This window comes from Periplaneta americana, chromosome 10 (assembly GCF_040183065.1).
Source record: "Periplaneta americana isolate PAMFEO1 chromosome 10, P.americana_PAMFEO1_priV1, whole genome shotgun sequence".
In the NCBI taxonomy this organism is placed as follows: Eukaryota; Metazoa; Arthropoda; class Insecta; order Blattodea; family Blattidae; genus Periplaneta; species Periplaneta americana.
In genome coordinates, this window is record NC_091126.1 from 67622292 (window position 1) to 67646728 (window position 24437).

A 24437-nucleotide genomic window follows, 5' to 3' on the forward strand; every position below is an offset into this window, starting at 1 on the left:
ATCATCATGAATTACAACTCCAGAAAGAAGGCTGGGAAGATAAAGGAATTCCTACTCTTTTTGAATGCAAGGTACCGGTAGTAAGAATTTATAGACAAACAAATAGACTATTTTCTATATTACTGTTTTTGTAGTGTAATCATTATGTAGGAATGTTATATTTCAGGTCTCTCTCTCTGTTTTTTTTTTTTCTGGAAACCGTAATGCCGTTTGTTTCTGTTCCATTAGTTTTCTTCTCACATGAACCGGATCTGTCACGCTCGTCGTCTTTATTTTCCGGAACAATATTATTACCCTATATTTTGTACCACTTTAATAATCCTGGTAATACCACAGGGGCCTCTGTTCTAGCCCGTCTCATCGTCTCATTGGTGAATGGAAATATGTGCAGTGGCATAGGTATTTCTTCTTAATATTGATTCCTTGTTGCCCCGATCTCGTAATCATGTCACCTCTCCTTTCGTGAGCAATGAACTTATTATTTCAGAAGAATCTATGGGCCCTAAATATTTACAGTAATATAATGGCAATTACTTTGTCTCCAGTTGCTGTAGCTCTAATAGTTTCCATGAAGATTTAAGGATTATCTAAGCTGTATTGGAGTACAGAGTATCCGCTCTGAGGTCACAATAATAATAATAATAATAATAATAATAATAATAGTAATAGTAATAGTAATAGTAATAGTAATAGTAATAGTAATAGTAATAGTAATAGTAATAATAATAATAATAATAATAATAATTATTATTATTATTATATTTTTAGAGAGTGAATGTTTTGACAACGATACCCCTTCTTCAAATTGAAGCTGAATACAAGAACCTTGTGAACACTTCTCGAGACCAGCACAACGTGCATTGAGATAGAGCGGAAACGTCTATAGCTATTTACTAAAATAATTACAATTGTTAGTAAATTACAGGCTTCCGATGCACTGTTTTATGGGGACGCGCAGAGATACGAGAGTGCATTCACATTATCTGTTTCCTTGGGAACGTAACGTGCGAAGCATTGAATTCTGTCGATTCCTTTATCAGATAACAGTCACGTCTGCTTACCTGGCATTTTACCATAAACTTTCTTATTGGCACTGCACAGAAAAAAAAAACACTCTATTCTTCAGTATTGTTTTAGTGTTGGTACCACTAGCGTTCAGGTATGTAAGAGTTAATCTAAATTACCAACATGTGCTGTTGAGTTATTCTCAGATACACAGGCCTCGCAGCTATAAAATATTTAAGGTCACAAACCAACCAATGCAACTCATGATACTGCCTTTTTAAATGTTATCTCTTCGTCTGCATTCATATTCTGTAGCAATAACTACACTGAATCAGTAAAAGGTTTCTGCCTTTGAAATTGTAGCATTAGATACGGATTTATGTTGGTTAAATATGATATAAGATATTGCTGGTAAGTTTATCTTACTTTCACAGTGAAAGGGAAATTTATTTACGCGTATTTTGTAAATTTCCTCGTTGCTCTTATTTGCTAATAAGAAGCTGGTCAACTGTTTGTGTTATTCGAAATAACAGAGCATAAAGAAATTTACAAAACAAAGGTGGAGCAACTGAAAATGAAGTATTAGTACTTTATGACACAACTTTTGAATTCGTGGCGAAATGGCTTAATGCGTGACAGCATGTTGTTTTACACGCCTGAAATTTGACCAACGGGATCTGTTATACTGACGTTCTTAATTTCTCTTACTCTTTTCCGAAGTAATGTAGAGAGTATATTTAAGACTATACTGCATAGTATTTTAGATCTTTACAGCTGTTAAAGGTACTTCGCTTCGTAAAAATTGACGTTAAGCTCTACTGAATTGAAAAGTGTCTAGTTATAAAGTGAAAATAAAAGATTATTTTGTATTGATTAACATAAAAATTAAACAAAATATGTAAGTAGAATCGTATGTATTGATAAATAAAGGTTTCCGATGTTATAACACTGTTTCCTGGACCTCTCGCACATTATGTTGAAAATCAGTAGATTAAAATGATCTAATTTATTGAAATATATTATGTCTGACAACATGAAATTCATTGCTTTGACTAAACAGTTTACTATTCACATGATCTAACCTAAAGATGTGTTTTCTTTGATCACGTGAAATGATTAGTACAAACTCCGAAAACCGAATGCCACTTTGAAATGTATGCTTAAGAATATTTACTCCTAATAATGGCTATTTCCTATTCTAGTTATAATTGCTGTCTCCGTGCGCATTTTCTATCGAACACCCAAGTGGATGTATCACACCATAAATATTTTATATTTATTTACACTTACCTAACTATAATCTTGAATTTTAACCACAACGCAACGTAACACACAAAATAACTATTATGTAGGCTTATTAATATAATACTGATGTTAATTATTAGTTATGTTCGAATTTCACTAGCTTCCAGTAATCGATTCAGAAATCTAGAACAATTTGAATTGTCAGAATTTGCACTAATGACAAGAGCTGTTCTTGCTGCCAACATAACTGTTATGAAATCACTACCAGTTGTAGTATTTCTCAGTATCGAAATTCGAAAAGAAGTTTGCAAAAGAAAATTCAACCTTCAAACTAGAAAATTGCCATAATCCACTAGCATATGTAGTAATGGGGAGAAAATGGTTAGGTTTCACTCTTAGGGTATTAAGTAAGCTGATCTGGACTATATCATGTTTTCAGTAATACTTTTGTCTTTGTGTATATTAGTGATGGAAAAAATTACGAGATAGTGGTTGAATAAAGAGGAGTGCGTCGAGAAAATCTGAGTATCTTGTTTGTGTCCGCTGCAGTTTTGTTTTTGTTTGAGCGTAGCTGGATGTGAATATATTTTTCTCCTGTGTCGAAAGCCTGCCTTTTAGAGCGGAACAAAACTAACTGCCGCTCTCGCTCGCTATGTTCGTTGCCTTTGTCTTTCAAGTCTCGTCTCGTCATTCTTGTGCGCTTCGAGTCTCGCTCATCATATTCGAAATAGCATTTGGTCGGCGTGGAAAGATTTCGTAACCCTGAATAACATACGTCATTGAAATAAGTAACATTATACGTGTTTGAATGAGACAAAAAGGCAAAACAGAACAGTATCTTGGCTATCAAAATGTTTTGGTTTTATTATATGATATTACCTATGATTATATAAACAAAGAAAAAAGCAATTCTCAAATAAATTTGCATCTCTAAGAAACATAAACATAACGTTAATATTTTTTTACTTGAGATTGCACACGATCTAAAAAATATGAAAAGAAAATTCCTAACCTTTTAATAAGGGCCTAGTAATTAAATAAAAATTGGGGAACGGATTATTATACACTGAATGGTAGCGACGATGTTTCAAATAGGCTACTTGATTGTTTGTACATATATAACAGTTGCCAAAGTAGATACAATTCCAGTCAAGTATAAACAACTGTGGCTATTCAATGCTGCTTGACGTTCGGCACTTCGGGAGTGATCAATCTCGGCGTCTCGAAACACTCACAATCAGTCTTTACGTCAATGATGCACGTATAGAACGTTGTCGTGCGGGTTTTCGGCTTTGCTGGCGCTGTTAGTCTTGTTTTCTCGATCGTTGTTCATCTCTAGTGCCTATGATGTAGCCATTCAGCGAACGTTGCTGCTGATATTTCAATAACATTAATATTCTCAGGCATTGCATGTTAACTCAATCTGAAACGCCTCTATTCAATAGTCTGTTATATAGGAATTGATAACATCGTGAAGCTCGTCATTATTCATTAGTGGTAATATGTTTTCATCCTACTCCAGTGTAACTGTGCCTTACTGAACTTCTTATTTTCAAACTCTATGAACTTTTGCCCCATATTCAGATTAGAAGAGCAAGTTTGACATTCGTAACACATCGTCACAGTAATTGTTTTGCTTATTGATTCTTGGCTTTCTGGAAAGAAGATTCGAATACGAAAGCTTCTCAGTTGAATGGTAGCTTAATTACACACTTCACTGTGTAGCAGCTTGGAGGTTCCATGTTCACAAGAAAACTGAAGACTGACTTTAATAAAGATCTTCACATTTCTTGTGAAACTTAAATGGGAATCCTACTTTGTGTCAATGTAGTTTCTCTTAAGTTAGAAATCGTGAAGAAAGGAAGTTAGTTTGTAAATCTCAGTTGAGGACTAAGGAAATGTTTGTATATCCCATTCTACACTTCAAATTGAATGATTGTCGTCCCACATATAGCAGGTTGTGTTAGTTATTAACCACTGTAGAATATTTATACAGTATCTTTAAAAAGGCTTCATGTTTCTGTGCTTGAGTGCATTCAACTAATTTACGAACTTTTCGGTTGATTTTGAAGCAGCAATCATGTTACATTAGACATGAAAGTAACTAAACTGACATTCACTTCATAATCCGAAAGAAACACTTTATTTAAAATCATAAATCAGTATGAATTCGTAAGAAATAAATAAACAGTATTACGGGATTTATAAGCATTCTTCGGTCTAGTATTACGTCATGTCACTGCCCTGCATTTACATCGATATCTTTCGAAGCAAATATTTAAAATTAGTGATTGCAAGAAACCAACGCGCCGTATAAATTTTGAGAGCCCGTTCTGAAATATATTGTTCTAAGTGTCGCTATTTTTTTAATATACGGTAAAGGTTGGTAATATTGTGATTCTAATAATATTGATGGTTCTTTCTGAGAATGTTTTACAATTTTACTGAGCGAGAGGAAGATCGTTTTTTTTGCGTCAACGTATTAAGAGAATGTTCGTGGACGAGTTTCTGCGCAAAATCGGTCCTTCTCTCGCTCAGTAAAATTGTCAAAACATTCTCAAAAAGTACTATCATAATATTATTAGTATCACAATATTACCAACCTTTACCCAACTAAGCAAATCGATATGGATTTAATTATTATTTGTTATCTTCACCGGAGGTTTTTAACACATAATCGCTTTCTAGTCTTTAAAATAAAATCTGCATTTTTTTCCACTCAAATGTGAAAGTACAAGCCACGATTTGACTTGAGGTGAGTTAGGATACAAAGACATAGACGATATCATCCGCAGACCAAAATACTTTCAAACTCCTAACGAAACTAGTTTAGAACGTCGTAGAGCCGAGGACGAGAGTGCAAGAGGTGAAAGAATTCTTCAAAAAATGAAGATGAAGAAAAGATATTCAAGAAGTCGCATAATGATAGAACAATACGAAAAATTAGATGTTGAAGACCAAGCAATAGATCACTGTGGATTTTACGCAATAAAACTCTAAGTAGAATAATTGAAATTCATATTCCTCTTAAAAGGGGATTGTGTCTATTCTGCATTGCCTTAACTCTAAACGGTGGCCTTGCGCCAGGTGGACAAAAGTCTATCTACTTGTGAATGTCTGGTATTGCATCTTATTAGTCATACGGGTGAGAATGGAGCGCGTCATCTGTGTCAGTCTTTGAGAGCAAATGATGATGATTAATGCAAGTTTTTGTCGTTTGTGTCCCATACATATTGTGCAGTCTGTTACTTTGTATCATGCAGACCACAAAGGCAGGGAGTCCCTCTGCTTGAAATTGTCCAAAATCTTAAGAGTGAGGATGACTTTTGTCAATGGGTTACATCTTTGGAGTAGATTGCCGTGGTTGGTGTTAAATATCTGCCCATTAGAACACCATTGCAAATCCAAAATTTGGGGTTTATCAGAACTCGCATATTTCCGTAGATTTATTATTATTATTATTATTATTATTATTATTATTATTATTATTATTATTATTATTATTATTGGTTTCCTTATAAAAGAGCTTACGGGTTCCGATAGTCTGTACTCCAGTCTCGCAATAGTAAGACCGATAGTGTATACAGCACAAAAAATGTTTATAGGAACGTGACCTAGTCATTAGTAGTTGAATAAATAATCATTAGGTTATATTTTTACTAAAGAGCTCGAAATGAATGCAGTATTTTAGATAAAATTCCGAGAAAATAAATTTAAAATATATTTATAATAAAACTTTTCCAAATTTCGTCTCAGATGAACAACATGTGGTAGAGGAGATGAAGTTGCGAAAATTAAATGTTGAAATGCATCTCCTCACTTACAGTATCATCCACTTAGATTTGTTTGTTTGTTTATTTAATCTGGTGAAGTTAAGGCTACCAGGGCTTCTCTACCACACTACCAGGATACAAGTTTACAAAAAAAAAAAAAAAGAACAAATGCAAAGAGAAAAAGTAATAAATGTACAAATACAAAAAGACATATGCAAAAAGAGGGGAAGAAAAAAAACAAGTACAGACCCAGAAACAAAATTTGGGCCACCTGAATTTTGTTTTTGGGTGTGTAGAAAGATAAAATTACAATAGATAAAAGAAAATATTAATATATTAATATTCTAATATATTTAATGTTAAAGAAAATTACTAAACATCTAAAAATAAATAATAAATGGTACAAATTTCAAAAGAAACAAGACTGTAACAATTTCGATACTTGTACAATTAAGTTAAAATATTCAGTTTACTGCATTGCATTCTGCACAGTAAGAAGATGCTAGCTAAGTTTGTTTTTGAATACTGTTAAATTCAGACAGTCTCTGATGTCAATGGCTAGGGTATTCTACAAGCACGATAGCGAAATAATGAGTGATGATGAATTCTTTTATGTTTTATGTCTTGTTATGGCTAGTATGCGGCTATTTTGCATGTATGTATAGAGATTGTGGTACTCTGATAGGTAATTGAAACGGGATACTCATACGACACTTTAAGGAAGTTATTGTATTCGTATTTGAAGCACTGCTTCCTGTGACGCTACAAATAAATTCATTTAAGACATTTGAAGTGAATCATTGATGCAAAATTTGTATCAAGTACGTTAAACATGGGAAGCAAACTTGCTTATGATGACAAAGCGGGGGAAAAGCTTCAAGTCCACTTTCTGTGCGAAAGGAGATGATGCTGCCATATAGTGTCTTAGCATGAATAAGTTACTATCACGTGTCTAAAGCACGAAACGGAAAAACGATCCTAGTCGTACGCAAAGTCGCTTTGAAAGTTGGCTGCCATAGGGAAAAGAATGCTTCATATTCACGCAATACTGGAAATATTTCAACAGCATAAATATGTGACATTAAGCGACCTTCCCGCTTTGTCTTCATATGATTGTTAATCATCATAAATATGTTGTGTCCCATTTGACCAAAAGGACCAAACTTGTTTCTAGTTCAGTTTACGTAACTTGATGGTGTCTATGTATTACATGCAGTTTTTTCCAGACGAATTTTAGGCACACTCTGTAGGAGAAAATAACTGATATATACTGCCGGGGGATATGCACTTGTGGGTTCACAGACACGTGGTATGCAAAATGAATTGCCTGGAATGATACACATTCATAAAAGCCTGTAAAGTTATAATTTCGTGACTTACTGATATTTTTTCTGTATTAGTACAAGAATTACATATTAATGTTTTGCCTATATTTCTGAAAGTGTGACAGAATTTACATTGGTGGACAGATTTAGAAATATATACCTAAGTTGTTACCTATGAAGTCACAATTAGATAGTATGACGTGACTTGACCCGCGCGCGGCGAATCTGTAAGCGGCCAAGGTGGCTGTGACGATTGCTTTCCAAATTTAACTGTCACTGACCTACTTAAAGGATGATTCATCCTGGACGCAACACAATTGACAAGATACGGAAGGTAAAAGTAATATATTCACACTTACATTTCTACTGTTTCATAATTCATAAACTGTTAAACAAAAGTTCTTGCCTATTATGAATTCTGAGAGTATTCTGACTATACTTGCATAGAAATAACACTTTTAGCGGAATAGAAAAGTAAATGTATTCTTTTGTGTTATAAAAATGAATTCTTCTTAATATGATGAGTCTGTTTACTATTTTTCTTGTCACAGAGTAGAAAGGATAAGGGGTTTCAGGTCTGGGTTCCTATGTTGGTATTCATAATTACGCCACTGACGTAATTATATGCGTACCATTTGTGTACTATCTGAGAGTTTGATTACTCATTATTTGAGTAACACGAGTATTTTCTATGTGGAGGGTTTTTTTAATGTCTCTAAAGGGGTTTATAGTAGGCTTGCATGTTCAGTACACAGGGTATCAAAGGAAAACAAGATGTAATAGGGAGACTAAAGTCCTGTAAAATCAGGATAAGAACGTAATCTTAAATTTCCACCCAAAAGCCAATTGATCCACATCGTATTTCTGCAGGTTTCTGTCTAAATATCCCTGAATCCTTAAAGTTTGTCATGCTAGGATTGAATATTTATAAGTTAGCCTACATAAACAGAGCAGGCACTACACTGTAGGAACAGTAGTAGGCCTACGCATGGACTAATGTTACGAACGCATCTTCACTCCTATAACAGGTCACCCCAAATCATACCTCTCTATTTGGTTTGTTCTTCTTTCATCTTCGCTCGTTAGACAGTTATTCAAAGAAGGGCCCAAATTGTCATTTTAAAATTTCACAGGACAAACACAAAACTAAATATCTCAGTATTATATACATACACAAAATCAATTTTTAACATCATAATAGAGTATTTAAAGCATTCCAAGAAGATATAATTTTATTCTTTCTGTGACTGCTTTGAAAATGGTTTAATTATAATTTAAAAATATTAGAATTGGGCTCATCTTGTACGGTACTAATATTTTAGAAATAAAATTACTCTTAAATTGTTACTATTAATATAATTTGAACATAAATCAATTTCTAAGCTGTTAGTAAATTCGAACAAATGAGACGACATGTTAAGAAAACTGGAATTCCGAACTCATATTGTGAATTTATTTAGTTATATTAATGAAATAAGTGTTACGTGTAGAAGCGGACAGAAGAAGGACCCAACTGTAAATGACAGCCGTTCTTCTACAAACTGAAATATGATATTTTGAGAATTCCTTGGAATCAATACAGATCTGCAGCTCCACTCAAACACTGGACACCACAGTCCCAGCGTACAAACATAGAAATTTTATGCAAGTTTTGCTGCTCCTGTTGCTCAGATCTAGCGCGCCGACGCTTAGTAACTGTAAGCCGAATGTCAGGTAATCCCGTGGCGAAACCCGGACTCGTCTCATCAATACTATTTCGCCATCACTAATCCCGATGCTAAATAAATGCGCAGTTGATACAGCGTTATTAAATGATCAGTTGAAGAAACTAATATAAAATATCTATAGTTTTTCACAATAGCTTAGAGATTTTGTATGTTGTCTTCAAGTGGAGCCTTTCGTCATGTACAGTAGTGGCAAAAAAACCGGACTGACCCTTGTAGCTGACTTCAGAACCTTGTTCACTCCAGAGCACGATAGACTGGTAATTAAGAGTTTCGTGGTTCGAATCTTTCCTAGGAAGGAAACTTTTTTTTTTGTTCCTTATTCAAATTTATTCCCAATACTTTTCGATTGCAGCGATATTTTACTATTAACTTATTATTCCCAGAATATTAATTTTACCAGTAATCGAAAAGTATTGGGAATAAATTTGAATAAGGAACAAAAAAAGTATCCTTCTCAGGCAGGATTCGAACCACGAAAGTCTTAGTTACCAGTCCATCGTGCTCTGGAGTGAACAAGGCTTTGAAATCAGCTACAAGGGTCGGTCCGGATTTTTTGCCACTACTGTACACCAGGGAGCGTTCACTTACGAATCTACAGACTATCGGTTCAAAATCATAAAAGGAAGGTCCAAGTGGAGCGATCCTTAAAGATTAGGGATACTGATAAGAATGATAGTGAATCTGTCATAGTAGGTGTTGCCGTCAAACTGAAATTCAAAGAATAAATGACACTTTAAATCTGTCAACTCGAACACGTTAATTTTGTATGTCGTAATCTGAAGTTAAAAAAAAAAATGTTACTAACCATTAATTGGATTCCTTGAAGTGAAGCTTTAGTTTTTCTGTTATATTTAAAGGTAATATTTCTGTGAATTGTTTGATTTATCTCATTTCATGACAAAATTCGTACCGTTGTCGTTCAGAATGTATTTTTATAGACGAGGCACACACGTCTCACTCTTATAATAACTTTAACTCTTTCGGAAACTTCCATAAAAGCCGTATTAAAATATGTAATTATATAATCATTAAACATGTCCGAGAAATATACTTGTGATCGGGACTTAACGGCATACTTAATACAGATAGGCCTATATCATTCGATTTTAACTTCATTTCAACGGATCAACCCCTTAGAGTTGAGATCTCTTAAATTATCGTAAAATGTCAAAGACACTCATTGAACTTTTTGCCAGAAATAGAAACCGAATATATTTAAAGGCAGGTTAAACCATCCCACAGCAATTCAATCCTGTCAAATGCATTGTGTGTATCTCTCTACATCAAAAGATTCAAGTTAATTGAAATCTTCAAACATTAAAGTCTTTCATAAACTGTCTGTGCCGTATCATTATACCGATCAGTGGATATATTCTTACTCGTAGTGAACTATATTCTTAGACTACATGACGGTTTCCTCTAGACCATGGGTGTCCAAAGGCCTATAGAACAAGGAGATATTGCACGTCAAGCGTGCTCTGATATGGTCAATAATTTTCCATATAAAATACGAAAAACTACCTTAAAGAATATGCGCTGCAGGTTGCTTACGCCAGGGGTTACCTTGTACGAGTTACAATTTTGGTTATCTATGCTCAAGACTCTAAGGGTGCTATTCATAGACATTTCGCTAGCCCCCGCTATGAGCGTGCTAAACTAGCCCCGGCTATCGACTGGTTACTTGATATGGAATTTATATCATTATCATATCATATATCATATATCATATCATATATCATATCATATATCATATCATATCATATCATATATCATATATCATATCATATATCATATCATATATCATATCATATCGCTAACACTGGTTTATGATTACGAAAAACGTTAGTTCGCCGATCTTCCACCGGAAGCCCGCGCTAAGAATGTCTATGAATATGGCCCTAGAGTTCTAGACCCGCAAGACCGACACGTACATTTATAAGTTCATATCAGAACCTGTCCGCACGTTTTACGTACGTTCTCATCACACGCAGTAGAAATTAGTGTTGTTATGATCGAAAAAAAAAGTTTCAAGATTTTACAAACAATTGAAAAATGCTCCGTCTGTGTATAGTGACTTCTTCTGAACTCTTGGATTGTTATTGTTTGTATTCGATATTGACGAGTCAATTTATCCGGGAATGTTGCACATACAATACGAAATAATACTTTAGTGAAATAATAATGTTTTTTTTTTTGTTTTAGACCAATACATGACTCTCAACTTCGCGGGATGATTTTCTTCTTATTAGACCTACATAGACTGAAGTGATGAATAAGGATGAAGTTAGTATCTACAAAAAAATTGTTTTTCTAAAACAGGTTTTCTATTTGTAGGTTTCGTTGCAAATTTGTCAAAGTTCTGCCAGAACAAGTAGAAGAGGTCGACACCTTTCTCCTTGCGGTTGAGGATTGCCGTTACTATAAGTAGTAATCATTTTTTACGCATCAATGAGCCACTAAATCATGATAATAATAAGAGGAATCTGCATACATTCACATAACAAACCATTACAAATTTGTTCCACTTCTAAATGCTAATTATCGTATATACAGTGCATACATTTAATATTTCCATGCTCGTGGAGGTAAAGGGGAAGAGGCAGTTCGCAGGGTAGCTGCCTACATGCGAGCGTGGAATGATAAAATGTATGCACTATGGAAAAATATTAGAAATAGCTAAAATATATGTATATAGCTAATTTATATAAATGTGTGAAAAAATTACATACCATATATTTTAAGTTGTTGAATTCATAAGTCTCATATCTTACTTTTAGGTTAATAAAGAATTTATTTCGAATGCAATCCAGAAAACAATAGTTTAACTTCTTTGGGCACATATTGAATGTACAGATATGGAATTAAAATTTGGAGCGAGTCTTGATGGGAGCCCACCTGTATGTTGTTTAGTCAACTGTCCGAAGACAGGTCTGGACCTCACAAGTGATTCCAACAATGCACCACTTATGAGGCAACTAGGCCAGAAGATAATGGGGTAAGGTGGCCGAACCTTTCCCCCTCCATTGAATACATCGCCGACTGTTTACATATTACACTAGTCAGGCTTCAGATGCATACAAACAATAAAATTTTTATTCCTCTGACACATTGTGAAGTGAGATGTGAAGGCAACAATTTCGCACGACTGTCCACAAGTAGCATATATAAAGCGCGCTTGTATACTGCACGTGCGCAGTGTGCTGTAAACGAAACATATATAAGGGAGCTCCAAATTTTATTTCCGTATCTGTACGCCTTTTGGATAGTAACTCGAAAAAATGATCTGTAAACAGGGATATCCACTGCAAGATATTAAAGAAAGTGAATTTCTGCGAAACTCATAAAAAAGCGTCATCTTCGTGATGATCATCGTTTAAGGATTTAGTGTTCCGTGTGCAAGTCCATCGCTGGACGTGTAATATTATTTTGGGTATTGTGATAAGTACAGAGCGGAATTTAGGCAAACAAAAAAAAAAACATTTTTTCTCCTTGATACATACAGACTTGAGATTTAATATTTACATTTTTCATGGATATATAGGTATAAATAAAGGGGTTCTATAGTACCTAAGAATGTCTATTTCGACGTTAGTGCCTATAGCAGTGAACGACACAATAGAAAAGTACTTCCGGGCCACCCCTTCTCATTCTTACAATCTTCAAATCAAATTCCAACTTTGAGTCGGCCTGGATAGCATAGTCGGTATAGCGCTGGCCTTCTGTGATCGATCCCGGCCCAGGTCAATGGCATTTGATTATGCTTAAATGCGATAGGCTTATGCCAGTAGATTTACTGGCATGTAGAAGAACTCCTGCCGGACAAATTATTATTATTATTATTATTATTATCATTATTATTATTATTATTATTATTATTATTATTATTATTATTATTATTATTATTATTATGGCTTGCTCTGTCAGCAATTTAACACAAACTCACTGGGTTGTACCCGAATAAGCATTCTCTTATATTCCAAGACCTAACTCCTTCCTTTTTTCTCACCATTTGTAAGTACAGCAGTGCGCGACACTACAGCCGCAATAGGTGCTGATCTTCTACTGTGAAGCAAACTATGGAAATGTGATTGGTGAATGAAAAACATTAACTTAAAGACAGAATGTCTTTATTTTGTGTATGCATGTGTACCTTGTAAAATGTGAAATGTGTAGAAGTTTCTTTTAATCCTAGAATTTTGCATTAAATAAATGTTGAATTTTATATTACTGACATTCTTTAAGAAAAAAAAAACATTTTTTTTTATTTTATAGAGTCTAAGTATCGTAGTTTAAGAACCTATTTTAGGCGCCACTTTTTAGGACCTAAAATTCCGCTCTATACTGATAAGCACTTTACATCCTTTTGAAGTCTGCATATTGAAACACATAGGCGGACTTCTGGAGTTAGTTGCAATTGTGTGAATTGTCTCGTTATCGTAACACACCAGCACTTCGTTATCGCTTGTTTGGTCATTGCTACCAAGTATCATTATCATTCCAGAAATTTTGCATTTTGCTTGCACATGGTGTTCATTGGTATTACAGTTCTGTGACGAGTGTAGTAGGTGCTGGTGGAGTTAATTGTTTTTTTTTTCCTGACAGCAGCCCCTCTCATCTCATCTTCTCCATCCTAACTCCCGTTAGTTTAGTTTTGCCTATATGTATTTCTTGTTTCGAATGACTGCTATTGTCATATTCTCGTTGGTCTACTGTTCGCCAGGCTAGTGGATTAAAGGTTTGGGGGGTTCAAATTCGGTCGAGGGCGATAAAATTTTCAGCAAGAGTTTTCTCCGGAATAATAGTAAAGCTTTGGGTTCCGCATCTTAGATTTACGGTACGCAAAATACTCTATCTCTGATAGAGGGCGCCAAGCAAAATTTATCGGCCATTTCTCTCTCTTACTTTAAATTTTGAAACTGAATAATCTCTTCAGATGAAAGCGACTTTAAATATACTACAACATACTTCTTTTATTACGACTACGACTATAGCAAACCGAAGTAAGTTTTGGCCTGTCTAAAAATTTGCCCCATTTCTTCTTCATTCTGTGCTCTTCTCAGACTTGCAGGTCCTATGTCTTCTTTAAGTATTGCTGCCATTTATGTTTAATGCATTGTAATGTGCAGCATACACTCTAAGATGCTTTTTCTGTAGCTATTCACTGCACTTGTTCAGATTATTCTGACTTCGTGGACTTATAATTCTTACCATGTTTCTTTGTATAAGATTTCATTAGGACTAAGTTTACGATTAGTTGTAATTATTCATCTGTTTTTCAAGCGCCTTATTTGTATAACATTTTGAAGATGCCCATTGTCTACCTACATATTTTCCTCAGTCCTCAGATTTTCTTTGAAATATTGCACATGATGCAGTGTTAATTCTATTTTCTTCCTTAGCTTTGGGAACAACAAGTTTTCAACTGAAATAAAATATTTCTGTCTGTGCCGGAACGTTCGGTTCAGTGAAGTAAACTGACACAAGATAGGGTAAAGTTGCCTAATGCCGTGATACCCCTAATCCCATGATACTTTTTTTAAAACTGAATGGCAGTCAAAGCTTTGCCGTTCGATCATAGCACCGGACATCTTTCTCGAAAGAGTGCATCTTTCAGCTACTTTTGAGACATCTGTGAAATTTCAAGCAAAATACACAATCCCGTGATAGTCGGTGAAAAAACATATCACGGAACTTTAGGGAACTTTACCCTACATTGTCTCTTGTGTTCCTAAGATTTTTATTTCAAATTTGAATCGATTTGATTCATGAGGTGTGTTGGCTTCAAATGGGAATTAATATTTTTAGGTCATTCACGATTTATGTAGTTCTTTCTTCAACGATAATAATATGGAATTAAGAAAAATGGTGGATTTTGTAAGACTTTTATATAATGGAATATTGTAATCAAATAGTAATTAAATCAGATTTAAAATAACGTAGAATTTGATGGGAAACTTGCTACTTTTACTGTCTACTTAAAATTTCATAGTTTGCCTTTGAATGCTTTATTGTTTGCAAATTATCGTAAGTTGCCAATTTCATTTCGCACTCTCGATATAGGGTAGGCCTATATTGTACCTGAAATAGTAGAGTTCTAGTTTACAAATTGGTACTAGCACTTCATTTAACGACACTTTCAACTTTGTTATTTAACGTCCAAATTCATCATCAGCGACGAACTGCCTGCAGATATTGCCTGAATTCCTCTATTAGGACTGGGGTCCGTTTACATGCCAAAAATGTACCATACGGGCCTCTTAACTTTATTTTTCTCCCGGAGGAAGACTAACAATTTTATTACCCTCGGCCGAATTTTAACTTATTAACTTCGGGTTCAGTTTCAAAGAGAAAGAGAAAAATTTTATTACTCTCTCATTCTCGCTCTTCCCTATCTCTTTGTGTGAACTTCGTTATGTTTTTTCGGGGGGCCCTGTGTCATGCTAACCACTTATCCATGGAGTCACACTTCATTTGAATATCTGAGTAATTTTTTGAACTAGCGTTTGGCAAAATAAGTGACATTATAGCTTATGAAATGATGATGACAATTTCAATACAGACTGTGAGACAAAAGAAACAATAATTGGCATATTGCCATCACAAATTTACTGATGTAGCTATCTCAGTTCATGTGGAATGTATGTACGTACTATCGTCATAACAATTATTACTAGCGTTCTAGGAAATTATACAAGAAGAATTGCTGAATATCTTCCAACAATTTGTGGTGTATCTGACTTGAGTTTAATACAGAAAACTACAATTTGAATAGTATTATTTATTAATAATGGAGAAAAATTCACTTCGGAACTGGAGATCGAACCCTGGACCATCAGTTTTACGTACTGTGCTACGTCGGGGCTCGATCTACAGCACCGGATCGAACTCCTCTTCTTTGATTTTTCCCTCTTTGGCGTACTCCATGTTTTGACATATATCTTTTCATGTAGGATAAAATATCATCATATAGATCTGTCTAACAGTACATAACTGTTGGTTCCCGGCCTCTCAAGTCATACGAGTGCGGTCCTTTATGATGAATTGATAAGCTAATATAATGTCGAACATGGAATAGGCAAGATAGGGGAAAATCAAAGGAGAGGAGTTCAGTTCGTGCTGTGACTCGAGCCCCGGCGTAGCTCAGTGGTAGAGCGTTCAGTGCAACTGAGGGTCCTGAGTTTGATTCTCAGTGCCAGAGCGAATTTTTCTCCATTATTAATAAATAATAACCAAAACAGAGGATTCTGTAGGATCTATAATTAATAATATCATTATATAGAATTTTGAATAGGCCTACTGTTCACATCATTCGCAAGAAGCTCGAATTACTTCGGTGAACAATTTATCTCCCGTCCGTAAACAGGCAATTTGTCTATTGGTAGGCGCGCTCAAATACGCTGGTTACGGAGGCAGCGCAGTATCTGTGACATCATGCCACAGTTTATCCATACAAGTCCTTAAAAGTCATGCACTCACCCAATTGAGAAAGGAGATTTTTTCTTGTTAAGGAGAGGGAGCTTATTTCTACTTTCAGCGAATTTAAGATAATCCCACGAAAAATGTTCGGACTAATTTTGCCAAACATGTCGCTGTTACCAATTTTACCGGCACAAATTAACCTCAGTGTAGATATAACGTCTCTAAATAAACGCTTTAATGAAATGTGGTTTATTTTCTTCATGTGTATGTTACATTAGTATGAAAATTAATGAAGATAATAATAATAATAATAATAATAATAATCATAATCATAATCATCATCATCAGGTATACATTGTAAATATATCTTCCTATGTTCAAAGTTCATTCCACTTTTATTTTCTTCCTCCCTTCTATTCTGTCTTCCGAGTCGATCTCTTCTAAAGATATTTCTCTCATCCATCTTCTAATAACATTCATCCAAGTGCTTCTGGGATGATCTCATTCCACTTTTATTTTCTTCCTCCATTCTATTCTGTCTTCCGAGTCGATCTCTTCTAAAGATATTTCTCTCATCCATCTTCTAATATCATTCATCCAAGTGCTTCTGGGATGATCTCTCTTTCCTCTTCCAGGTGTAGAATCTTTCTCGGTAGCCGCTGATCTGACATTCGTCGAACTTACCCGTACCATTCTGACAGCTTATATTTTACAAAATCTAAAATTGAATTTTGAACTTTCATTTCTATTCTTATTGTCTCATTTATATTTTTTTTATAATATAGAATATCTTTTGGAGGGCCTTAAATAGTCCATTTCTGTACTAAGCAGTTTGAAAATCGTATTTTTATTTAACTGTCCTGTTTCTGCTCCATATGTTAAAGCAATAATAATAATAATAATAATAATAATAATAATAATAATATTAATAATCATCATCATCATCCTCCTTTCGATGAAAGGTCATAAATTTTTATCACAACAGAAGAAAAATTATACGTCAGATAATGAAATACAAGCGATATGTTGCAGAAGCCAAACACTTGGAATGCTTATAAGACTTGAGCGTGAAAGTAGTGTGTGGTGTAAGAAACTAATATTAACTAGTTTGTTGCCATATCTTTTCATCGACGTTATTCAGAACTCACACCACATATTAATACTAGGTCGATAATTTATATTAGCCAATAATAATGCCGTAGACAGTCTTTTAAATTTAAGCCCTATTCTATATCATACAACCACTCGTATTCGCAAGTTGCTTAATCCTGTGATCATATTGGCAGTACCATACATGAAGTAGGCCTGTTTGAAAATCATGGCTGATGAGGTTATTAAAGCTAGTAAACTGAATATTCTGTTAAAAAGAGTGTATTTAATTGAAGTGGCTCTAAATGTAAACCATGGCATTCAATCAATAGAAGCTACAACATTGGTAAATACATGGAATTCGGTGCAGAAATTAAACACGCGTGTAACGACACTAGAGCACGTTCTATATAATAATGAAAAATCACAGAAGTCAGTTCAAACTATATCATTTGTGCACAAAAACTACTGAAATTTAACATCTGATTCAAGGTGTTTTAATAGTGTCAGAAACAATATGTTGAATAATAAGTGTGCAATTGATAATGCAAATGTAACTATAAAATATAATTCTTTTATACGACAGTCGAGGTGTACCAGACGTCTACTGTTCTCAGTAGGGGTGGACGATCATTCAACCAGTACAGCCGTAACGTGTGGTTAGCACTATGATCTTCCAGCAGTTGAAATTCTGTCTGGCTTACGAAACAGGATTTCACTATTTACTGTAAGCTCTCCAAATTCATTACCATGCGTGGTGAGGACCGGTCCCATGTACTGACCGAAATCTCGTGAGTAAATCTAATTCCTCAATAAGACTTCAAGCAGCACACAATCCGTAATGATATCCCATGGGTGTCCAAACGCCTATAGAACCAGGAGATATTGCAAGTCAAACATACTGTGCTAAGGTCAATAACTTTTCATATAAAATAGGGAAAACGACCTTAAAGAATATGCGCTGCGGGTTGCTTACGCCAGGGGTTATCTCGTACGAGTTACAATTAAACATCTATGTAACTATTTAACACAAGGCATGTCCCTTAAAACATCCAGTTACGTCGCGGGACAGTAATGCAAATACCATTCTTAATGATGAGAGCAAGTAGCTATAATAATAATAATAATAATAATAATAATAATAATAATAATAATAATAATAATAATAATAACTTGCCGGACATCGAGTATAGTAAGCAATATTATTGACTTTGGAATTCAGAGGAATATTCATTCATAGTATTCTGCCCAAGGGCAAGTCTTTCACTGCAAACCCAGCTTACTCCAATCTTTTCTATTTTCTGCCTTCCTTTTCGTCTCCGCATAGGATGACCCATATATCTTAATGTCGTCTATCACCTGATACCTTCTTTTGCCCCGAACTCTTCTCCCGCTCACCATTCCTTCCAGTGTATCCTTCAATATGCAGTTTCTTCTCAGCCAGTGACCCAGTCAATTCCTCTTTCTATTCCTGATCAATTTCATCATCATTCTTGTCGTAATGTCCAATATATCTGCAGTGCTTGGGAAAAGTGGTATAAGTCAGTTTCCACAAACATGTTTTATTAATTTATTGATAACGTATGGGACATCTGCTCGCTTGGGAGAAAAGACATACGTATTTCTCCCATTACAATAATTTATACAGAAGAAAATCAAATCGACATAAACCACAGTGAAGACAGTTTTTTCCCCTTCTCCTGTAAAATTAACAGTTTTGACTTGTGGCACTTTTCCCGAGCACTACAGCTATAACATTTTCATTTTATTCTTGCATCTTATTCCTCAGTGGTTAATACAGCCACGATCGAATTTGTAACTTCCTATCGTACCACAGTTGAGGTGGTAGCCGGAAAATGGCCCCATAGGTCTATAGGCCCTTTTTCGGGAGTGTTTAATTCGATTCTCCGTTTTAAGATCTACTTGATTACGTAGTTTAGTTTCAATATCTTGTAAACAGAAGACAGGGTTCAGGGTAGCTAATTGAATGAAACCATGAACCCTTGCATAGTTGTGGAACTCAGCAAACGTCAGTGAATATAATCCTCAAAGTGAGTGTAAGTCCATCCAAGATGTGCACTAAAGTGTAAACTGCACTCTGAAGATAAACTTTGAAGTGAGTGTGAATCCATTCTGGATTAGTACTAAATAATCTGTAATCTATATCCAACAGATATTCTTAATTTTTACGTATTCGGGACAATTTATGATGTAACTATGAGATACATGTAAGAAATATAATTTTACTAAAATGATTATGAACTTGTAAACTTCTGTAATATGCGCTGTTCAATGCTGATGTTTGTCTGCTAAAATATAATCATATTGAAAGTATTTTGATAAAAAAACTTGTTCTTTGAAAAAAAAAAGGGCCTATAAAATGCACCAATAAAATAAATAAATATTTATAACACTATTAAAGTCGGAATGGATTATTTAACAAAAACTTGTAGACAAATATTATTGTAACAGTATGCGAATTGTTATTTTGATAAAAGTGCATTCAAATCGCAAGTACATAAAAATAAATCTTTCAATATTTTTCACCAAATATGACTTTTGCTTATGAGCACTTTTTCCGGCTGCAGCCTCGATTTTTTTTTTTTTTTTTTTTTTTCCAATTGCTGCTTAGTAATAAATGTTTGGAATTCAGTCCGTAATGTTTCTTACAGTTAGCTTAAGGAATTCTTGGTATGCTTTTGTTTCTGGCTACGAGGTTTTTATTACCCAGCTCTTTAAATTTTAACTACTTCGGTTTTTTATTTCGCATTCATTTTTTCGTTCGCAATTACATTGCACACTTATCTGCGTCAGGTAAATAATTTCGAAACATGGATGTCTTTGTCCTTCATGTGGGTATGAAACTATCGCCGACTTTTGCAATAAAATTTAATTTCACAGCAAGAAGTGCGAAACAAATTATTTACTTACGTTTCCATTACTTTATTTGTTGTGACGAAATATAATGAAGGTGCGCAAGTAAGGGTAACATGCACAGCAGTTTTACTTTAAAGATGTAAACGTATCGTGGAATGTAGTTAATATTTTCTTGACGCAAGAATGAGCAGACGTAGCTCAGTTGTTTCTGACTAGCCGGAACCTAAGTTTGAATCCCAGTGAATTGTAGTGTGGACAGAGCTTCTGTGGGAGAGATTTTCTTGGAGTACAGTAGAACTTCTATTATCCATAGTAATGAAGGGGCTGGACTGAACGGTTAATTGAAAAAAAAATCGGATAATCCATACCGTAAAAGATTTTCATAATTTACTGCGTAATACTTTGGCCTACAATTTTTTAATTTTCCTCGTGGTCTTTTATTTAACGTGCTTTGTAGTGGATCAAGAGTTCACTAAAAGTTCGGTTGTCAATGGTGGGTTCTTAGGGCCGAGGGTGGATGGTTAATGATTGTCTGTGGAAAGATAGGAATAATAGAAGTCTCATGTTGTGGATTTGCATACTTTATACACTTTATCTTTTTTTATTAAGTCGCGTACAGTTGTAACGCCAATTTCTTACTCTGAAGCAATATTAATCACAGTTTCTCCTTTCTGAAACCTCTCAATTATTTGTAATATTTTTTTTAGATAATTGATACAATACTTTCTTTTACAACTTTGGAAGACATTTTGCATAGCAGTTAAACATACGGCCACTCGAATAATAACGGTACACGAGTTTGTGAAAGTTCTTGGAGTAATTTCTTTGGAAGCAGATTAGAAGTTACTATTTCGGTTGCCGATAGTGAAGCATTCCAGCTACATACTGTGTAAGGATAAAGGCTTGTACCCTCTGTAGAAGAACTACGAGTATATAGAAAGAAAACGTACAGTACTTCATATTTTTCTGCAGAAAAGGAAAAACAAATAGGAGCTAGAAAAAAATCTGATAATACGGCAATCGGTTAGTAGGGTGACAGATAACCGAGTTCTACTGTATTTCACTTTAGCTGTCGTTGTTGCATTCATTCATTCATGGTGTTCTGCTCAAGAGCAGGTCTTTGACTGCAAACCCAGCTTTCTCCAATCTTATATTTTCTGCCTTCCTCTTTGTCTCCGCATATGATCCTTACATCTTAATGTCGTATATGATCTGATATCTTCTTCTGCTCCGAACTCTTCTCCCGTACACCATTCCTTCCAGTACATCCTTCAGTAGGCAATTTCTTCTCAACCAGTGACCCAACCAATTCCTTTTCCTCTTCCTGATAGTTTCAACATCATTCTTTTTTACTCACTCTTTCCAACACAGTTTCGTTTCTTACTCTGTCCACTTCACACGTTCCATTCTTCACTATATCCTCATTCCAAATGCTTCTAGTCGCTTCTCTTCACTTCGTCGTAATGTCCAGGTTTCTGTCCCATACAATGCTACACTCCACACAAAACACTTCACTAGGCTCTTCCCTAGTTCTTTTTCCAGAAGTCCGCAGAAGATGCTCTTTTTTCTACTAAAAGCTTCCTAGACCATTGCTATTCTCCTTTTGACTACCTGGCAGGAGCTTATGCTACTGCTTATAAACCCCAAGTATTTGAAGATGTCCACTTGCTCTATTGCCTCATTTAGAATTCGCAAGTTCAGCTTCTTACTTTTCTTTCTGTGACCAAGGTCTTCGTCTTATTTGTATTTATCTTCATCTCATATTGCTCACAGCTGTCTTATTGCTCCGTTATTAAATATAAGGCCCATCGCCACAAAGGTATTTCGTAGTTGCCAAGGAACGTTACTGTAGGTAGTTACTCAATTATTCAAAGACTTGTCCTTTTTTCATGTAAGATTTGTATTGTATATTATTAATCGTGTTGTTACAAACAAATTTCTTGTGGAGGTATAGAGGAATTGTTTTTTTTTTTTTCAAATGTACAGAAAAAAATCACTTCTCGTCACATACAAATTTCAGCTACGTCATAAAATCTTCTTAAAGTAAGTTTAGGTTATGATTATCATTACTTCGTTTAGATCTACAAACAATTCAGTGGATGTAGAACTAAATTTCTTCGGTGTAAGTTTCAGGACGGTAATATGACGCAACCATTATGCTGAGACGCCTGAAGCTAGTCAGACATACGTTGTAATTCATATTTAATATTAACCCCATAGTCGAAGCGAGGCTGTTAACCCTAGCAGCAGTATATATGAGATCTGTTTACGACTCTTGAGGTCTGTAATGTGGTCAGAATGTAATGCACCGTTGATGGGTTATGTACAGCGTTTGTGTTCCGCGTTTTTGGTGTCTGCAATATTCATATACAAGGCGACTATTGTTTCCCTATTTGAGAGCTCTATAAACTACAGCTAATCTAGACAGAATGCACTGTTAACCACCAACAGAACTGGCATTAAATGAAAAGTAGATTGTCGTTCAGATTTACAAAAAAACTTGTATAGAGGTTGCGCTTGTTTTAAACTTGACGTACAATAGGTATTGTAAACTGCAGAATTTTAAGGTGCGAGATCTTCCTGATATGGTTATAATTATTTTAACAATCAATAAACTGGTGGATGAAATAGTTTTGGCTTTTGTAAATGCGAAATATTATAGAAATTGTGCAATGAAATAAGCAGTTTAAGATAATTATAGAGAATATTGTATTGTCTAAGAAACAATAACAGCAGAATGCATTTTTTTTTTCCTCAAGACATTACTTGAGAGATAATAAAGTTACAAATACAGTTCATCAGAGATATATCTCCGAAGTATATGAAACTTCAACGTAAACTTAACATAGACATGAAGTCTAGAAACCAGACCATTGAACGGAGCTGTTAACAGTACGTGTTACTGTAAACTTCGAAGCTTGTAACTACCATTCGATATTCAACATGTTTCTTCCCTCCGATATAGAAGGAATCGAACAGTACTGCAATAGCATAACACAATCTTATCCTAGTCATAATCGATTACAATGGTAATCGCATACCAATGGAATTAATCTTTTATGCGAACGTACCTTATGGTGAACTAGTAACGGTGAACTAGTAACTAAAAATACATTTTGGATAACATTGAAAATCGAAACACAAATTGTACTAGTATGCAGTTATCAATAAACTAATAAATAAATTAGGCCTACACTTAGGCATTGCACTTTTTAATATGTAAATAAACAACATACATTATTGATATTGAAGTACCGAATAAAAGACGTTCGAGACAAAACTAATAAATATATGGAAATATTACTAGAAATAAAACACTATTGGGAAATAGGTAATTTTTAAACATAAGGTGTAGAGGTGCAATCTCTTTCTGATATTTTTGAATCAAATTTAAATAATTATGCTCATCTAAATCTAAAAACAGAATTTCAACAACGGAGATTCGGCGATTTAAAAAATATTGCAAATGATTTAAATCCTTTGACCATAGACATAAGCAAGGTTAAGTCAGAAATGCAGCAAGTAGTAGCTGATTTACAGAGTGATGCATATTTACAAACGCGGTGCAAATACATGTCTACGGAAAAATATGTAGGTTATTTGCCGCCAATATAGCGGCTATGTTTGGTTCCACTTACAATTGCGATTTTTTTTAAATTGAAACTTGCAAAATCTAAACAAAGATCGCGGCTGAAAGACGAAAGTTTATTCGCTATCTTGAGATTGGTTACTTGTGACGTAAACTTAGAATTCTATGGCACCTTGAAAGTTACGGTACAGTAAATATGAAGTTTGTGATGGCTGCACGCCACTAATGTCTGAGCGGGCCCTCAACCGCACTCACAACCATGCGACTTCATGTGTATTGCTGGTTGCATTGCCTAATGTCATCGTGAGTACAATTCTGCCGATGACTGGAATTATATTACTGCACAGTTGTATTACTTTCACCGTGTATAGACATACTCCTGGAAAAA

At 34.7% G+C, this 24437-nt stretch overlaps 1 protein-coding gene across 2 annotated transcripts in view; it reads left to right on the forward strand.

Moving 5' to 3' along the window:
• Positions 1-24437, forward strand: part of cher (filamin protein cher) — a 1020924-nt gene that overhangs the window by 31077 nt on the left and 965410 nt on the right. The window lies entirely within an intron of this gene.